The sequence below is a fragment of the Odocoileus virginianus genome, chromosome 30 (assembly GCF_023699985.2).
Source record: "Odocoileus virginianus isolate 20LAN1187 ecotype Illinois chromosome 30, Ovbor_1.2, whole genome shotgun sequence".
Lineage (NCBI taxonomy): Eukaryota > Metazoa > Chordata > Mammalia > Artiodactyla > Cervidae > Odocoileus > Odocoileus virginianus.
In genome coordinates this window covers 3,733,117-3,750,541 of record NC_069703.1, presented here as the reverse complement: position 1 = coordinate 3,750,541, position 17,425 = coordinate 3,733,117, and positions in this window count along the sequence as shown.

Here is a 17,425-nt window from a genome sequence, read left to right as displayed (position 1 = left end):
ATTTTTTTACTTGTAGCTGTCCAGTTTTCCCAGCACCATTTATTGAAGAGGCTGTCTTTGCCCCATTGTATATTCTTGCCTCCTTTGTCAAAAATAAGGCAACCATAGGTACGTGGGATTATTTCTGGGTTTTCTATCTTGTTCCATTGGTGTATCTCTCTGTTTTTGTACCAGTACCATACTGTATTTTTTTAAATTTAATTTTATTTATTTATTTTTTTCATTTATTTTTATTAGTTGGAGGCTAATTACTTTATAATATTGTAGTGGTTTTTGTCATACATTGACATGAATCAGCCATGGGTTTACATGTATTCCCCATCCCGATCCCCCCTCCCACCTCCCTCTCCACCCGATTCCTCTGGATCTTCCCAGTGCACCAGGCCCGAGCACTTGTCTCATGCATCCAGCCTGGGCTGGTGATCTGTTTCACCCTAGATAATATACATGTTTCGATGCTATTCTCTAGAAACATTCCACCCTCGCCTTCTCCCACAGAGTCCAAAATTCTGTTCTGTACATCTGTGTCTCTTTTTCTGTTTTGCATATAAGGTTATTGTTACCATCTTTCTAAATTCCATATATATGCATTAGTATACTGTATTGGTGACTGTAGCTTTGTAGTATAATCTGAAGTCAGTAAAGTTGATTCCTCTAGCTCCATTCTTCTCTCTTAAGACTGCTTTAGCTATTCAGGGTCTTTTGTGTTTTCATATGAATTGTGAAATTCTCTGTTCTGGTTCTGTGAAAAACTGTTATTGGTAATTTGATAGGGATCACATTGAATCTGTAGATTGCATTTGGTAGTATAGTCATTTTCACAATATTGATTCTTCTTACCCAAGAACATGGAATATCTCTCCATCTGCTTATGTCATCTTTGATTTCTTTCATTAGTGTCTTATGGTTTTCTGTGTACCATTCTTTTGTCTCCTTAGGTAAGTTTATTCCTAGATATTTAATTCTTTTTGTTGCATTGGTGAATGGGATTGATTCAGTCATTTCTCTTTCTGATTTTTCATTGTTAGTATATAGAAACGCAAGTGACTTCTGTGTATTGATTTTGTATCCTGCAACTTTGCCAAATTCACTGATTAGCTCTAGTAATTTTCTGATACTATCTTTAGGATTTTCTATGTACAGTGTTATGTCATTTGCAAACAGTGAGAGCTTTACTTCTTTTCTGATCTGGCTTCCTTTTATTTATTTTTCTTTGCTGATTGCTATATCTAGGACTACCAGAATTATGTTGAATAATAGTGGTAAAAGTGGACACCCTTGACTTGTTCCTGATCTTAAGCGGGATGCTCTCAGGTTTTCACCATTGAGAATAATGTTTGCTGTAGGCTTATCATATATGGCCTTTACTATGTTGAGGTAGGTTCCTTCTTTGCCCAGTTTTTGAAGATCTTTAATCATAAATGGGTGCTGACTTTTGTCAAAGGCTTTTTTTTCTCATCTATTGAGATTACCTTGTGCTTTTTATCTTTCAATTTGTTAATATGGTGTATCACATTAATTGATTTGTGTATATTGAAGAATCCCTGGGCATCCCTGGAATAATCCCAACTTGATCATGGTGAATGAGCTTTTTGATGTGTTGCTGAATTATCTTTCTTAAAATTTTGTTGAGGATTTTTGCATCTATGTTCATCAGTGATGTTGTCCTATAATTTCATTTTTTTGTGTTGTCTATGTCTGGTTTTGATATCAGGGTGATGGTGGCCTCATAGAATGAGTTTGGAAGTGTTCCTCACTCTTCAATTTTTTGCAAGAGTTTTAGAAGGATAGGCATTAGATCTTCTCTAAATGTTTGATAGAATACTACTGTGAAGCTGTTTGGTCCTGGGCTTTTGTTTTTTGGGAGACTTTGATTACAGCTTCAATTTCAGTGCTTGTAATTGGGCTGTTCATAATTTTTATTTCTTCTTGGTTTAGTATTGGAATTTGAACTTTTCTAAGAATTTGTCCGTTTCTTCCAGGTTATCCATTTTATTGCCATATAGTTGTTCATAATAGACTCATAAAATCCTTTGTATTTCTCCACTGTCTGTTGTAACCTCTCCTTTTTCATTTCTAATTTTGTTGATTTTATTCTTCTCTTTTTCTCCTGATGAGCCTGGCTAAAGGTTTGTCAATTTTGTTTATCTTCTCAAAGAATCAGCTTTTAGTATTATTAATCTTTACTACTGTCTCTTTCATTTCTTTTTCAATTGTTTCTTCTCTGATCTTTATGATTTATTTACTTCTACTAATTTTGGGGTCTTTTGTTCTTCTTTTCCCAGTTGTTTTAGGTGTAAAGTTAGGTTTTCTACTTGAGGTAGGATTGTATTTCTATAAACTTCCCCCTTAGAATTGCTTTTGCTGTGTCCAGTAAGTTTTGAGGTGTCATGTTTTCACTGTCATTTGTTTCTAGAAATTTTTTTATTTCTTCAGTAACCTGTTTGTTATTTAGAAATGTGTTGTTTAATCTCCATGTGTTTGTGTTTCTTACAGTTTTTTTCTTGTAATTTATATCTAGGCACATAGTGTTGTAGTCAGAAAAATACTTGATATGATTTCAACTTTCTTAAATATACTGAAGTTTGATTTGTGACCCAAGATGTAATCTATCCTGGAGAATGTTCCATGTGCACTTGAGAATAAGGTGTATTCTTCTGCATTTGGATGGAATGTCCTGAAGATAGCAGTGAGATCCATCTCATCTAATGTATCATTTAAGACTTGTGTTTCCTTATTAATTTTCTGTTTGGACGATCTGTCCATTGGTGTGAATGGGGTGTTAAAGTCTTCTACTATTATTGTGTTGCTGTCAATTTCTCCTTTTATGTCTGTTAGTGTTTGTCTTATGTATTGAGGTGCCCCCATGTTGGGTGCATAGATCTTTACAATTGTTATGTCTTCCTCTTGGATTGACCCCTCAATCACTATGTAGTGTCCTTACTTATCTCTTGTAATCTTCTTTATTTTAAGGTATATTTTGTCTGATATGAGGATTGCTACTCCAGCTTTCTTTTGCTTCCCATTTGCATGGAGTATATTTTTACATCCCTCACTTTCAGTCTATGTGTGTCTTGAGGTCTGTAGCAGCTTTCTTGTAGGCAGCATATATGTGTCTTGTTTTTGTATCCATTCAGCCAGTCTGTGTCTTTTGGTTGGAGCATTTAATCCATTTACGTTTAAAGTAATTTTTGATATAGATGTTCCTCTTGCCATTTTCTTAATTGTTTGGGGTTGATTTTCTAGATCTTTTTTTTTTTTTTCTCCTCTTGTATTTCTTGACTATATAATTCTCTTTAACATTTGTTGTGAAGCTGGTTTGGCAGTACTGAATTCTCTTTAACTTTTGCTTGTCTGAAAAGCTTTTTATTTCTCTATCAATTTTGAATGAATTCCTTGGCAGGTACAATAATCTAGTTGTAGATTTTTCCCTTTCAGTACTTTAAATATATCCTTTCATTCCCTTCTGGCCTGCAGAGTTTCTGCTGAAAGATCATCTGTTAAGTGTATGGGGTTTCCCTTGTATGTTACTTGTTGCTTCTCCCTTGCTGCTTTTAATATTCTTTCTTTGTGTTTAGTCTTTGTTAGTTTGATTAGTATGTGTCTTGGTGTGTTTCTCCTTGGGTTTATCCTGGATGGGACTCTGTGTCTCTTGGTCCTGACTGACTATTTCCTTTTCCATGTTGGGGAAATTTTCAACTGTAATATCTTTAAATATTTTCTCATCCCCTTTCTTTTTCTATTCTCCTTCTGGGAACCCTATACTTTGAATGTTTGTGCATTTGATATTGACCCAGAGGTTTCTGAGACTGTCCTCAGTTCTTTTCATTCTTTTTACTTTATTCTGCTCTTCAGAAGTTATTTCCACCATTTTATCATCCAGCTCACTGATTCATTCTTCTGCTTCTGATATTCTGCTATTCATTCCTTCTAGAGTATTTTTAATTTCAGTAATTGTGTTGTTTTTCTCTGTATGTTTATTCTTTAATTCTTCTAGGTCTGTTAATTGTTTCTTGTGTTTTCTCCATTTTGTTTTCAAGGGTTTTGATCATCTTTACTATCATTATTTTGAACTCTTTTTCAGATAGTTTGCCTATTTCCTCTTCATTAATTTGGACATCTGTGTTTCTAGTTTGTTCCCCCATTTGTGTAGTGTTTCTCTGCTTTTTCATTTTTTTTTAACTTATTGTGTTTGAGGTCTCCTTTTTCCAGGCTTCAAGGTTGAATTCTTTCTTCCTTTTGGTTTCGGCCCTCCTAAGTTTGGTCCAGTGGTTTGTGTAAGCTCCTATAGGGTGAGATTTGTGCTGACTTTTGTTTGTTTGTTTGTCCGTTTTTCCACTGATGAGCAAGTCCAAGTGAGGTGGTGATCCTGTCTGCTGATGGTTGGGTTTGTATTTTTGTTTCGTTTGTTCTTTAGATGATGCTCCTGCACGGGGTGCTAGTGGTGGTTGGGTGATGCTGAGCCTTGTGTTCAAGTGGTTCCTTTGTGTGAGTTCTCACTATCTGATGCTCCCCAGGGTTAGTGCTCTGGTGGTCTAGGGTCTTGGAGTCAGTGCACCCACTCCAAAGGCTCAGGGCTTGATCTCTCCCTAGGATGCCCTCCAACACTGTGCTGATCTCTGAACCCGTTGTGGAGGCAGCTCAGATTCTAAACTGGTCCTATTCCTGTGTGTTCTTGCCTCCAATATCCACAGCTATCAAAACTAGTGCATTTTCTTTTGTGGGAGCTCTCAATGTCCTTTTATATGTTCCATCAACACAGAATCTGCCTAATTGATCTTGTGTATTTAATCTGAAGCTTGTACAACTGGTGAAAGGTTTTGGGTCTTCTCCCTTAGCCTCACTGCCCCTGCATTTCAATTATGGTTTTATTCCCACCTCTGCATGTGGGTCGTGCACTGCGGTTTGCTCCTGAGGCTGCCCTGGAGGACTTGGCTTTGCCCCTGTGAGGGCCAGGTGTGGAAATGGTGCAGCTGCTTGGGTCTCAGGAGTTCTGGCAGCACCAGGTACTCAGGGGAGTTGGTGGCTCGGGCAGCAGAAAATATAGTGCTCTAGAAGGGTATGGCAACCAGTATTGGCCAGTACGCTCCAGTATTCTTGACTGGAGAACCCCCTGACAGAGAAGCCTGGCAGGCCACAGTCTACAGGATCGCAAAGAGTTAGACATGGCTGAAGTGACTATGCGCGCATAGATGCAAGAATGTTTTCGCCTGTGGCGGCTCTGCCCCAGTGAGAGTTGAGTATGAAGGTTGTGCAGCTGCTTGGCTTGCGGGGACCCTGGCAGTGCCAAGTGTGCAGGGACCCGGGCTGCCCCCACCCCAGGAGTTATGGCCCTAGCAGGGTCTTTTTTCAAGCCTCTTGTAGCTGGTGGTCAGAACGCCTCTTTGACCGGTCTTTCTCCATAGCTCCTACCCTTCAGGCACTTAGGGGACTCCCTTGCCCGGGGTCCTTCTCTCTTGCTCAGCACATCAGGCATATAGAGGGGCCCCCCTGACTGGGGTCTTACTCTGTAGATTGGTGCATCAAGCACTTAAAGGGGCCCCCTGGGTGGGGTCCTACTCTGTAGCTCAGCACATCAGGTGTTTGATGGGCCAGCCTCTCTATTGTTCAGCTGCTGATGCTGGAGTGTGGGGAGAGAGAGGCTCTGGTGATGGCTCCACCCACTATGTGTGACCCAGCAGTATTGCCTTGCTTCCATAGCTGCCTGGCTTTCCTCTACAGGTGTTTCCCACAACAATCTCTTCCCTTACATCCCCTTAATCCATCTCTCCATAGTCAACTGCAGCCTTGCTCTGGGTTTGCTCCACAATCCCTAAACTCCAGCTCCTAGCTGCTGTGCCTACCAGGGGACCTGCATCCTTGTCCAGGGTATGCATGGCTGCAGCAAGGACTGTCTGATTCTCATTCCATTTCGGCTGTCACAGATCAGCTGTTTCACTCTAGTCTTAAATGTTTCTCCTCTGAGTCAGACAGTTGCCCCTATGTGGGGATTGGGCCCCTGCTTCAGTTCCCCCACCCCACCAAAGGCAGGTCCAGTCCTACTAACACTCCTGTTTTTCACCCTAGCTCCTTTGTCCTACCGTGTTTTGTGTGGTTCTGTATATTCTTTTCCACTGGTCGGGTATTCCTGTCAGCTCTCAGCTGGTGTTCTGCATGCACTTCTGTGTCTGAAGGTGCATTCCTGGTGTATCTGTGGAGAGAGATGTACTCCATGTCCACCTACTCCTCCGCCATCTTGTTCTCCCTGAGTTGGTTTTAGATTACTATTGCTATTATGCTTTTTACCACTCACCACCTTCAGGTTTGCTGTAGCGGTCTTTCATCTCATATATGAATAGACTTATGACTGCAAAATGGACAATAACAACTCCCTAGAAATTGTGAACTTCCAGAATGAAGTTGTGAAGAGTGCAAGGCACTCAGTGGACTGTCTCATCAGTGAAACAAACCGTTTAAATGGTGAAAATTGTTTTTGAAAAAGTTAAAGTCTGAAAACTGCCTTAAGGGCATATGGTAAATGGATAAAGATTTATTCAAGAAAATCAACTGTCATTAAGAACAGGGAGCATCTCTGGCATTTGAACCATAAGTCTCCCATTCCTCCCTTGTCCACTCCAGCTAAGTGTGATGGAATCTCTGTTTTGGATTAATACAAGATTTCCACTTCCTCCAGCTACCAGGTATGATTATGATTTCATCCCCAGAGGGATCAGCCTTAGATATTTGTCATATCTCCCAGTTTTCTGTTGCAGTAGCTCTATTCCAAGCAGGCATGGATAAAAAAGAGAGGACAAGAGCTCTCCTCTGCCATCTAACTCTCATTCATGGAGCATAATGTCTACTTTAGTTGCAACTGGTTGAGAATACTTGGCTCCAACTGTTTCCACCCTAGCTTGCTCATACAGATTTTACACTAGACGGGCCAAGGTGATAAGAACAGTGATACCATCCCCATCCTACAGACTGTTCATAGAGAAATAGTGGGAAATAGTTCACAGAGGGAAGCAGGCTATTGTCCCTCTTTCAATTCCAGTGCAGTGGCTCAGAAGCTCTGCTTAGAGGGAAAGGCAGACAGTAAAAGCTGAGAATTTCATAGCTTGCCCAAAAGTGGGGAATGACTTTATTTTGAAAAAGAGCATAAAGTTTATTCTTAAGGGTTGTGTTGAAAACAAGCAACATTTTGTTGTTGGGTAATTGAGAAGGGATTGTAGCTCCATGATACTATTAATATTAGCAACAAGAATAGTGGTAAATCAGCTAGTTTAATTGAGGGAACCAGGGAAAGAGGTAAGATAAATCCTCCTTCAGTCACAGCAAACTTCAGAGACTAAAAACAAGCTTCCCTGTAAAAAGGGTTGAACTTTAATTGGATCAGACTCTGGAGCAATTGATAAATTCCCCAAGTGTGGCTAGGGGTAAGGAACCCACCTGCCAATGCAGGAGATCTAAGAGACACAGGTTTGATCCCTGGGTCAGGAAGATCCCCTGGAGGAAGGCATGGCAATCCACTCCACAGTATTCTAGCCTGGAGGATTCCATGGACAGAGGAACCTGGCAGGCTATAGTTCATAGGATCACAAAGAGTTGGACACGACTGAAGCGACTTTGCATGCATGCACCAGGACATTTTAAAACACAATAGAATAATCATATACTGACTAGTAGAAGCTATAAGATTGACTTGATAACTAGAAGACCAGTCAGAAGTTTAGTGGATAAAATAAAGAGATATTCTACAGTCTAAGAGAGCCTGGATATAGTGACAGCCATCTATGGTGGTCTAAGGCATTGTTCACATACCCAAGACTGTTCTTTCCAAGAAGACAGTCAGAAGTTGCACAATGTAGAGGAAATAATATTTTCTTAACTCTTGCAGTGAAGTCACTAAATAAATATGCAAGCAAAAAATATAAGCAATAAGCTCTAGAGTGGCAGGATTTATATCCAGAGATACTATAATATATTATCTAAAATATCTGTGTGTGTGTGTGTGTGTGCTCAGTCATGTCAAACTCTTTTTCAACCCATGGTCTGTAGTCCCCAGTTTCCTCTGTCCATGGAATCTTCCAGGCAAGAATAGTGGAGTGGATTGCCATTTCCTCCTCCAGGTGGTCTTCCCGACCCAGGAGTAAAATCCACATTTCCCACACTGTCAGGAGACTTCTTTACTATTCTGCCACCTAATCAAGAAAACAGATTATCAGACATATAAAGAAACATGAAAGTATGATGTGAGAACAGTAAGTAAACAAAGAAGAGGAAAAAGGAAACAGCAGAAAATAGGAAGTTTGCATGAGGGAGTCCATGCTTTGAAATGACAAAAAAAAAGACTTTAAAGAGTTATTTAACTAAGTACTTAAGATGGTACCAGAGCAGTTTGGTTTTGAGGATTACTCATTCAGCAAAAGAGTGTTCCAGTTCCAATATTCTAAAAGTTGCAAGAAGAATTAACATTTAGCAGAGATCTGCAAGTTGGCACAGTTAATCTCACAAAAGTACAGAAAAATACATAAAACAGTAGGATAGAGTCAGAGTCAGACCCCAAACAGACATCTACGGTTGTTAAAAGGCTGAAAATCTGTAGCAGCAGATGTATTTGTATATTTGTCCTGTATTTTATTTTACCGCTTATGGTTCCATATTACCACTGAACATGATTATAGTAGTTCTGCTTATGTTGTTAGAGTTAAGGCAATAATGCCATTTATAAACATTTTTCCACCTAGGTGTTCCATTTATGTTTAACTTTATACAATTTCCTATGACTTTAATTTTGTCATAATGTTAGGCCCCTGAAAGCATAAAATATCACAGTGGAAGATTTTCATTTTATTTTTTCTGATAGCCTCAGCATCAGAGTTTATGAAATCATGTGTATCTCAATTTTCCATCCGTTTCATTGAAAAGTTTTTAGGGCAGGCAGAATCTTACCTACAGACACACAGGTGGCTACATCCCCTAGAAATGTTGATCTCTCCAAGCTCTGATTTCAGATTCTTTTCTCCTACCCCACCCCCCCCACCTCCCTCACTCCTTGCCCTTGGACTCCATCTGTAACTTTAAAAGAAAAAGACACTTAGAAAACATAAGAACATAAGTCACCAACCAGTGGATCTGGCTTCAGTAAGCAGTAGTTTTCATGTTCAGAGGCTGTACAACCTTCTTTCCACTTGAGCAGGATAGGTAGTAAGGGGTTTAAAAAGCGATGTATTGATTTTTTAAAAAATTTTATTGATTTTTATTGCCGTATGATGAAAATGATAGCACTCAAAAAGGCATTGGATTCTGGAAGTATTCTATCTTACTTGATAGATTTTAGTTTAGAAACTTCTTTAGAGAGGCTGTTTATTTTAGCCATATCCCTTTGGTCTGTTATAACTCAAAAACAACACTGTATTCACTTGTAATATATTAGAGTCGTTGAAGACATCAACCTTGGACATGAACTTTCTGTGTGCCTCCTCTTCTATCAGTAAATTAATAGATTTGTGGAGAACTGGAACAGATCAAACAGTATTTTTAGCTTTTTTCTACATCCTCATAGTTAAGTAAAACTACCCAAAACTTTGTAAATTTTGTCTTATGTGAATCATGCTAGGCATTTTAATGAAGCCATTTCATTTTGTTGAAGACAACAGATTGAGTCTTACCTCTCATTCTCTAAACTGGAATGAATTGCTGAGATCTCAGTAAACAGTTCACATCTTCATTCTTTATACTGCTTCTTCTCTCTTACCCTGTCCACTATCTTTGTGATTGAAAAGCCCATGCTAAGAAAATCCAGTTGAAATCAAACAATTCTTTCACATTTCTTTACAGAGATATATTTTTAACTACCTTCAATGATGTTTAGTCACTAAGTCACGTCTGATTCTTTTGTGACCCCATGAACAGTAGCCTGCCAGGCCCTTATGTCCATGGGATTTCCCAGGGAAGAATACTAGAGTGGGTTGCCATTTCCTTCTCCAGGGATTACCTTCAATAAGTAGCTATAATTAGAGTTATAAGGTATCTTAGATATTATTCTGGTTCGAACACTGTTTCACAAGTGGAGAATGAGTTACAATACCATTATATAAAATATATCCACGTAAGCTGAAAATAAATATTTTCATTACAATGTAAAAATATATCTCCAGTACCTTAAGATTTTAGATAAATAAATGTGAATTATAAGCAGATGCCTCTGTAACTATTTAGTGCTTCACAGAGGTCATATCTGATTCAGATTCTCTTTAAGAATTATAGTTTTTATATGTGATTTTACTTTTGTTTGGGGCTTCCTCAGTGGCTCTGGAGAAGGAAACGGCAACCCACTCCAGTATCTTTGCCTGGAGAATCCCATGGACAGAGGAGCCTGATAGGCTATAGTCCCCGGGGTCGCAAAGAGTCGGGCACAACTGAACGACTTCATTCACTCACTCACTCCTCGGTAGCTCAGCGGTGAAGAATCTGCCTGCAATGCAGGTATATCCCTGGGTTGGAAAGATCCGTTGGAGGAAGGCATGGCAACCCACTAGCATTCTTGCCTTGAGAATCCTATGGACAGAGGAACCTGATGGGATACAGTCCATAGAATCACAAAGAATTGGACAGGACTGAAGCATCTTAGCACACACACAAGAATACTTATGTTAGATGAGCCAGTTATAATATTAAGTTTACCAGAATTAATAATGGAAGATAATTGGCTATAATTTCCACAGTTAATTTAAATGTTTCTATCAAATATATATTTAGTATTGTGTCCTTATTTTTAAAAGTGAACATACTGCATTGTGTTGAACATTTAATTATGGCATGAAAATGTCATTATATACTATTTTATGTTGATAAATCATCAAAACAAGAAGTAAAACAATAAAATTGCATACTATTAATTATTTAAGTTAAAACTTGATATTTAGAAACAGAAATAATGTTCATGGACTATCCTGATACAATTGTTTTCTATGTTAAGGATATAAATTTTATAAACAAAAATAATCAAATATAAGAAACATACTATAGAAAATCTGTAAAATAAATAATTCAAAATGTATTTCTTAGAAAATTCCAATAAAATAGTTTTATGGGAAATACAAGGAAGGGGAAAAAAGAAAAAGAGAGATTAAAAAATTAGAAATAAGGGGAAAATACAGTGGTCATGAATATAGAGAATTTTTCTAATTCTAAGGAAATATTGTGTATGAGCTATTAATGCTATTTCTAGTTATAACTAGTGCATTAAATACCTTTTGAACAGAAGTTATGATAGTGACCACCCTTCCCTTGCTCTTTACCTTAAGGGAACTGGGTTTAATGCCTTATAATTAAGGAGAAATTTAATGGATAATCTTCATCACAGTTAACAAAAGTTCTCTAAATTTCTCGTCAGCCAGGATTGGTGGATATAGTTTGTGTTCAGGTTGCTCCAGATTTACTCTACATGACTTATTTTCCTTGAGCCAATGAACATAAGCCATGACAGAGTGTGGGAGAGATCAGCAGAAATATGTGACTTCTCCAAGACACAGACTTGAAATGGGCACTTCTGCTCATATCCCATTGGCTAGAGTAAGTGGCATGGTTAAGCCCAGAATCAACAAGGACAGGAAATACATTCTGCCTGTAGTTGGAGGAACTGTATACGGTATTGACAGAGCAGAAGGTTGGGATACAGAAAAGGGTGAGGAATAGGGAATAATAAAGCAATCTGCTATAATACTCTTACTGAATATTGTCAGATTTTAAAAATCTATTAGAACTTAAAACTTATTTTTGTTAGAGAAAGAAGTATTTAGTGCAATGCTATAAATACTTGCTTTAAACATAGACTCCAATAGTTATGAACTAAGTAGCATTTATCTATCTGAAAAACAGGATCAGACAATCTGACAACTTTCAAATGTCAAAAGCACTTTTAGTCTCTGTTTGTAAATGACAGAAACAGTGAAGTTTAAAAAGTTTGATTTCCTATTTAAAATCATTTATTTTTAAAAACATATACTTAGTCAATCATACATTAGTGTAAACTTTTTAGAATTTCAACAGCAAGTGATGTTTTACCTAAAATTAAATGATACATTGTAAATATAAAAGTATATAATTCTCTGAGTAGAAATTAGCTTTTTAAAATTTCTGAAGAGTAAATGAATACTTTAAGTGTACTGATAACTGATGACAGTATATGCTTATGCCCAAGGTCCTAGTGAACAGAAAGATATGATTAGAGAAAATTAACTGCAGTAATATTCTCACTTTATATGCAATCATGGCATTTCTCTATGTTTACTTTTTCTTTTCTTCTTCAACGTCTCTCCCTTTTTATACCTCCATTAATGTACCCTCCTCAGTCTGTCCCCATATTTTAACTTCCCACCATCTGTGCATTTCTGTACCTTTCTTCTCCCAACACTTCTTCCTTCCTCAGTCTCAGTTCTTCGTTCACTTTCTCTCTCATCATTATCCTTCCTTGATCACTAGTGAGCACCTTGGATCTGTTATATTTTCCCTTTGAGGACGTACTCCTCTAACAGGCGTCGCGCGCGGGGACGCAGCCCAGGGCCTGACAGAAGCGTCGCTGTGGGAGCGCGCCCGGAGCGCTGTGACTGGGCTTGACCGCCCATCTTCGTTGCCCTGTCAGCGACAACTCTGCCCTCCAGGGACATTCTGTTTCTCTTCCTTCTACACACTCTCTCTGAGACCTGTCCTCCCTTGTTTTTATTCGTCTTACGTTGAAGGTATGAAGGAACAGAGAGGGAGTGGGGTGGGCTGGTCACACGGGCCCTGCTGTAGTCCACGGCTGACTCCAGTCCTGGCTCGAGTGCACTGTGGGTGTTAGACCCCAGTCACGACAGGCTGCGATGGCTTCGCTGTCACGCCGTCCTGCGGAGGCAGCTGAAGAGGCGCTGATCCCGTCTGGACGCGCAGGCAGGCAGCTAAGAGCTCGAGCCCTCTGTCTGACTGGTGCCAGGCGTTCCTCACGCTCAAGGCGTTTCCTCCCCATGCCCGGTTAGCTTGTAGCCATGCCCCGCCCTGAAGCAGACACACATAACGTGGTATAAAGTGTGGACAGCACTTTGTTCGTACATACCTATTTAAATATTGACAACTTCATTTCTAATTAGATGAGGAAAATCAGAAAAGAAAGTAAAATAAGTAATCATCCCTAAGGAGTCCATTGCCACTGGTGTCTTCCAAAACTCCCTTTGACAAAATAGCAGCATATATAGTATTACTAAAAATAGAGAAGAAAAGAAGATTAGGAATAAAATATGTGTGTAAGAGTCATTTACAGAGTAAGTTTCCATAAAGGTATTGAAGGTATTGACTTTGTTAACGTTACAGTATCTTTGTAAGTATGATTTGGCCCTGGAAATAGCATCTGTCCATGTGTTATGAACAGCTTACTTCCTACTATTTTCTATCTAATAAGTATACTAGTGATATGAGAAGGCCACAGTTTGCTGGAAGAAAAGCCCATTAAAACATTAGCCAATAACGTAAATGTATATTATATTAATAATATCTTATCAATAATGTTATAGTAATGATAGATGTTTACTGATTTTGCTATAAAAATTGCATATTTCTAATGGTTAATTAAGCTACTAATGTATTTATATATTACAAATCCCAGACATACAGACTAAGACAATAAAAAACAATTAAGTTTTTTGTATTGACACAAAAATAAATGAAACTCCTCTAAGGTCCAACTATTTCAAATGTTTTGGTGTCACTTGCTTGAAAATGGAATGACATTAAATGTTGCCCATAATATGTAAGGATTGTGCAGCTTAGTTATACAAATTGAATTGTTTCTCATTCCTCCCTATGTATTACCCTTACATCAGAAATAGCTTTTTCTTAAGCACATGCACTTTAAATCTAATTCCTTATTTTATGTAGATACTTGTCAAATCAAATCTTCCAAAGTTTTCTTGGTTACATGTCACTTAGGACTTTGAGGAGAACTTAAAATTTTATAGGCAACTTAATTTTTTTTTTTTTTTTTGGTAATGAAGATAAGTAGCATTACTTACTCCAAAGAGGCTGAGGTAGAATCAACATACACTATGTTAAAAGATTTAAACTTGAGCAACTTATTAACATGGTTGCAAAGAGTTGGACATGACTGAGTGACTGAACTGAACTGAGCTGATTAACAAATAGTTGAAAAACAACAAGGGATTTGCTGCTCTAATTATTCCTAGAAGTTTTGCTGTTATTGTTATGTGTGTGATTTAATAGCTAATGTCAAAATTTTTGATAAGCATTTCAATATCTTTGGAAATATGGTAACTGGGTAATATGTGACCGCTTCTAATAAATCGTAAGTCTGCACTCATAATACTATATAGATATGGGTATTTTCCAAATCATTGGTTGGAGTATTCTACACAATACATCCTTCATAAATCAGATATATATGTTTTTTATCCCTTTGTACTTTATCTTCATTGGGAATGAGGTATACTTCAAGTGCTATCCACATTGAAAGCATTGAGAATATATCATTTGCTACTGAGTTTATTTCCACAGTTTGATGATAATATACTTTGTGGCAGCTATCACAGATAAGCAAAATAGAAGGAATATTCTTTAACTAAATTAGAAATTTAATTTATAATTTAAATGGTAAGCCAAATTGGCAATGAAAAATAATTTGTGGAAAATGAAAAGCATTTTAAAGTAAGAAATATATGCTGTTATAAAACACTGTTTTTTTAAAGCAAATATATGGGATAAATTACTTGAAAAAAATAAAAGTATTATAAGAGTTATGGTGACCTCAAGCTAATCATACTTCTATAGACTCTGATATTCTTTTTTTGCAATATAAAGTAAACAAGTTATGGGTAGTAATTTTTTCCATGTTAAAATTCTGTAATTTTAAAAAGTCAGTAGAAGCACTTTTAAGATGTTTCTCCAAATTACACTTATACACACTTTACTATTAATCTATTACAATAAAATAACATCTGATTTTAATTTTAATTCTGCTCATGGATCAGAAATAAATTATTGTAATATATTTTTTCTCTAATGATTTTGAAGTTGTATATTATTTTCTTCTCTGTTTTGTTGTTGTTGAGTAAATAAGTTTTGTCCAAAACTTTGCAACCCCATGGACTGCAGCACGCCAGGCTCTTCTGTCCTTCACTATGTCCTGGAGTTTGTTCAGATTCATGTCCATTGAGTCAGTGATGCTATCTAAGAATCTCATACTCTGCCACTCTCCTTCTCCTTTTGTTTTCAATCTTCCCTAGCATCAGGATCTTTTCCAGTGAGTTGACTCTGTGGCATCAGGTGGTGAACATATTGGAGCTTCAGCTTCAACATCAGTCCTTCCAATGAATATTTAGAATTGATTTCCTTTAGGATTGACTGGTTTGATATCCCTTGCTGTCTAAGGGACTCTCAAGGGTTTGCTCTAGCACCACAGCTCAAAACCATCAGTTCTTCAGTGCTCTTCATGTTCTTCATGTTCCCACTCTCACATTCATACGTGACTACTGGCAAAAACTATAGCTTTGACTAGATGGACTTTGTCAGCAAAGTGATATCTCCACTTTTGAATATGCTGTCCAGGTTTGTCCTAGCTTTCCTTCCAAGGAGCAAGCGTTTTCTAAATTCATGGCTTCAGTTATTGTCCAAAGTGATTTTGGAGCCCAAGAAAATAAAATCTGTCAGATTCCACTTTTTCTCCTTTGATTTGCTATTAAATGATGGGACCCAATGTCAAGATCTTAGTTTTTGAATGTTGAGTTTTAAACCATCCTTTTCACTCTTTTCTTTCACTCTCATCAAGAGGATCTTTAGTTCTGCTTCATTTTTGTCATTAGAGTGGTATAAGCTGAATATCTGAGGTTGTTATTTCTCCCAGCAATCTTGACTCCACTTTGTCATTCATCCAGCTCAGCATTTTGCATGATTTACTTTGCATATGCTAAATAACCAGGGTAACAAAGTGAAGCCTTGTCAAACTTCTTTCTCAGTTTTGAGCTTGTCACTTGTTCCATGTTCGATTCTAACTGTTTCTTCTCAACCCACATACAGGTTTCTCAGGAGACAGGTAAGGTGGTCTAGTACACCCATCTCTTGAAGAATTTTCCACAGTCTGTTGTGATTCACAGAGTCAAAACTTTAGTGTAGTCAGTTAAGCAGAAGTCAATGATTTTCTGGAATTCACTGCTTTCTCCATGATCCAGCCAATGTTAGCAATTTGATCTCTAGTTCCTCTGCCTTATCTTAACCCACCTTGTATATCTGCAAGTTTTCAGCTCACATACTGCTGAAGCCTAGCTTGAAGGATTTTGAGCATAACCTTGTTTAGCATGTGAAGTGAATACAATTGTACAGTAGTTTGAACAATCTTTGGCATTGCCCTTCTTTGGGTTTGGAATGAAAGCTTACATTTTCCTGTTCTGTGGCCATTACTGTTTTCCAAATTTGCTAACATATTGAGTGCAGCACTTTAATCGCATCATCTTTTAGGACTTTGAATAGCTCAGCTGGAATTGTCACCTCCACTAGTTTTGTTCATAGTAATGCTTCCTAAAGCCCACTTGACTTCACACTCCAGGATGTCTGGCTCTAGGTGAATGACCACACCATGGTGGTTAAGACCGTTCTTTCTTTTTATATATATAATTCTTCTGTGTATTCTTGCCACCTCTTCTTAATCTCTTCTTTTTCTGTTAGGTCCTTATTCTTTCTATCCTTTATCCTGCACATCTTTCTATGAAATATTCCCTTGATATCTCCAATTTTCTTGCAGAGATCTCTAGTCTTTCCCATTCCTTTTTTCCTCCTCTGTTTCTTTGCATTGTTTATTTAAGAAGGCTTTCTTATATCTCCTTGCTATTCTCTGGAACTCTGCATTCAGTTGAGTATAATTTCCCTTTGTCCCTTGCCTTCCAGTTTTCTTCTTTACTCAGCTATTTTTTGTTATATTCGCATAAATGAGCATATCCTTTTACTCCTGAAAAAATATGGGAATCTTTACATGTTAACCCTCTGCTATCTCCTTTTAATCATTCATAATGTAATTATTTGCATATATAATGGGTCATTATATACCATTTTTAATATTGTGTTATTTTTTGTACTTAAACTGCCCGTTATTCAATGTTTATTTAGCTATATCAACTTGTTTATAGTATGTTTACTCTCCTTGTTGCAAACAGACACTAAGGTGGTCCTCTTGATCCTTCTCTTCAGGTATTCAAATGTCCTCTTCAGTGTGTGTGCAACCGGTGTCTTACATCATTCTCTTGGGAAATGTCAAAGATGATGGGATGTATGTGACTGTACTTGGTTATGTAATGTAAAACTATAATGCCCATCTTTTAATGTGATACACATCATTGCTGGTTTAGAAGAAGGAGGCAACCTTTTAGAAAGCTCCTACAGCCACTGATGGAAGGTCGTTTTGGAG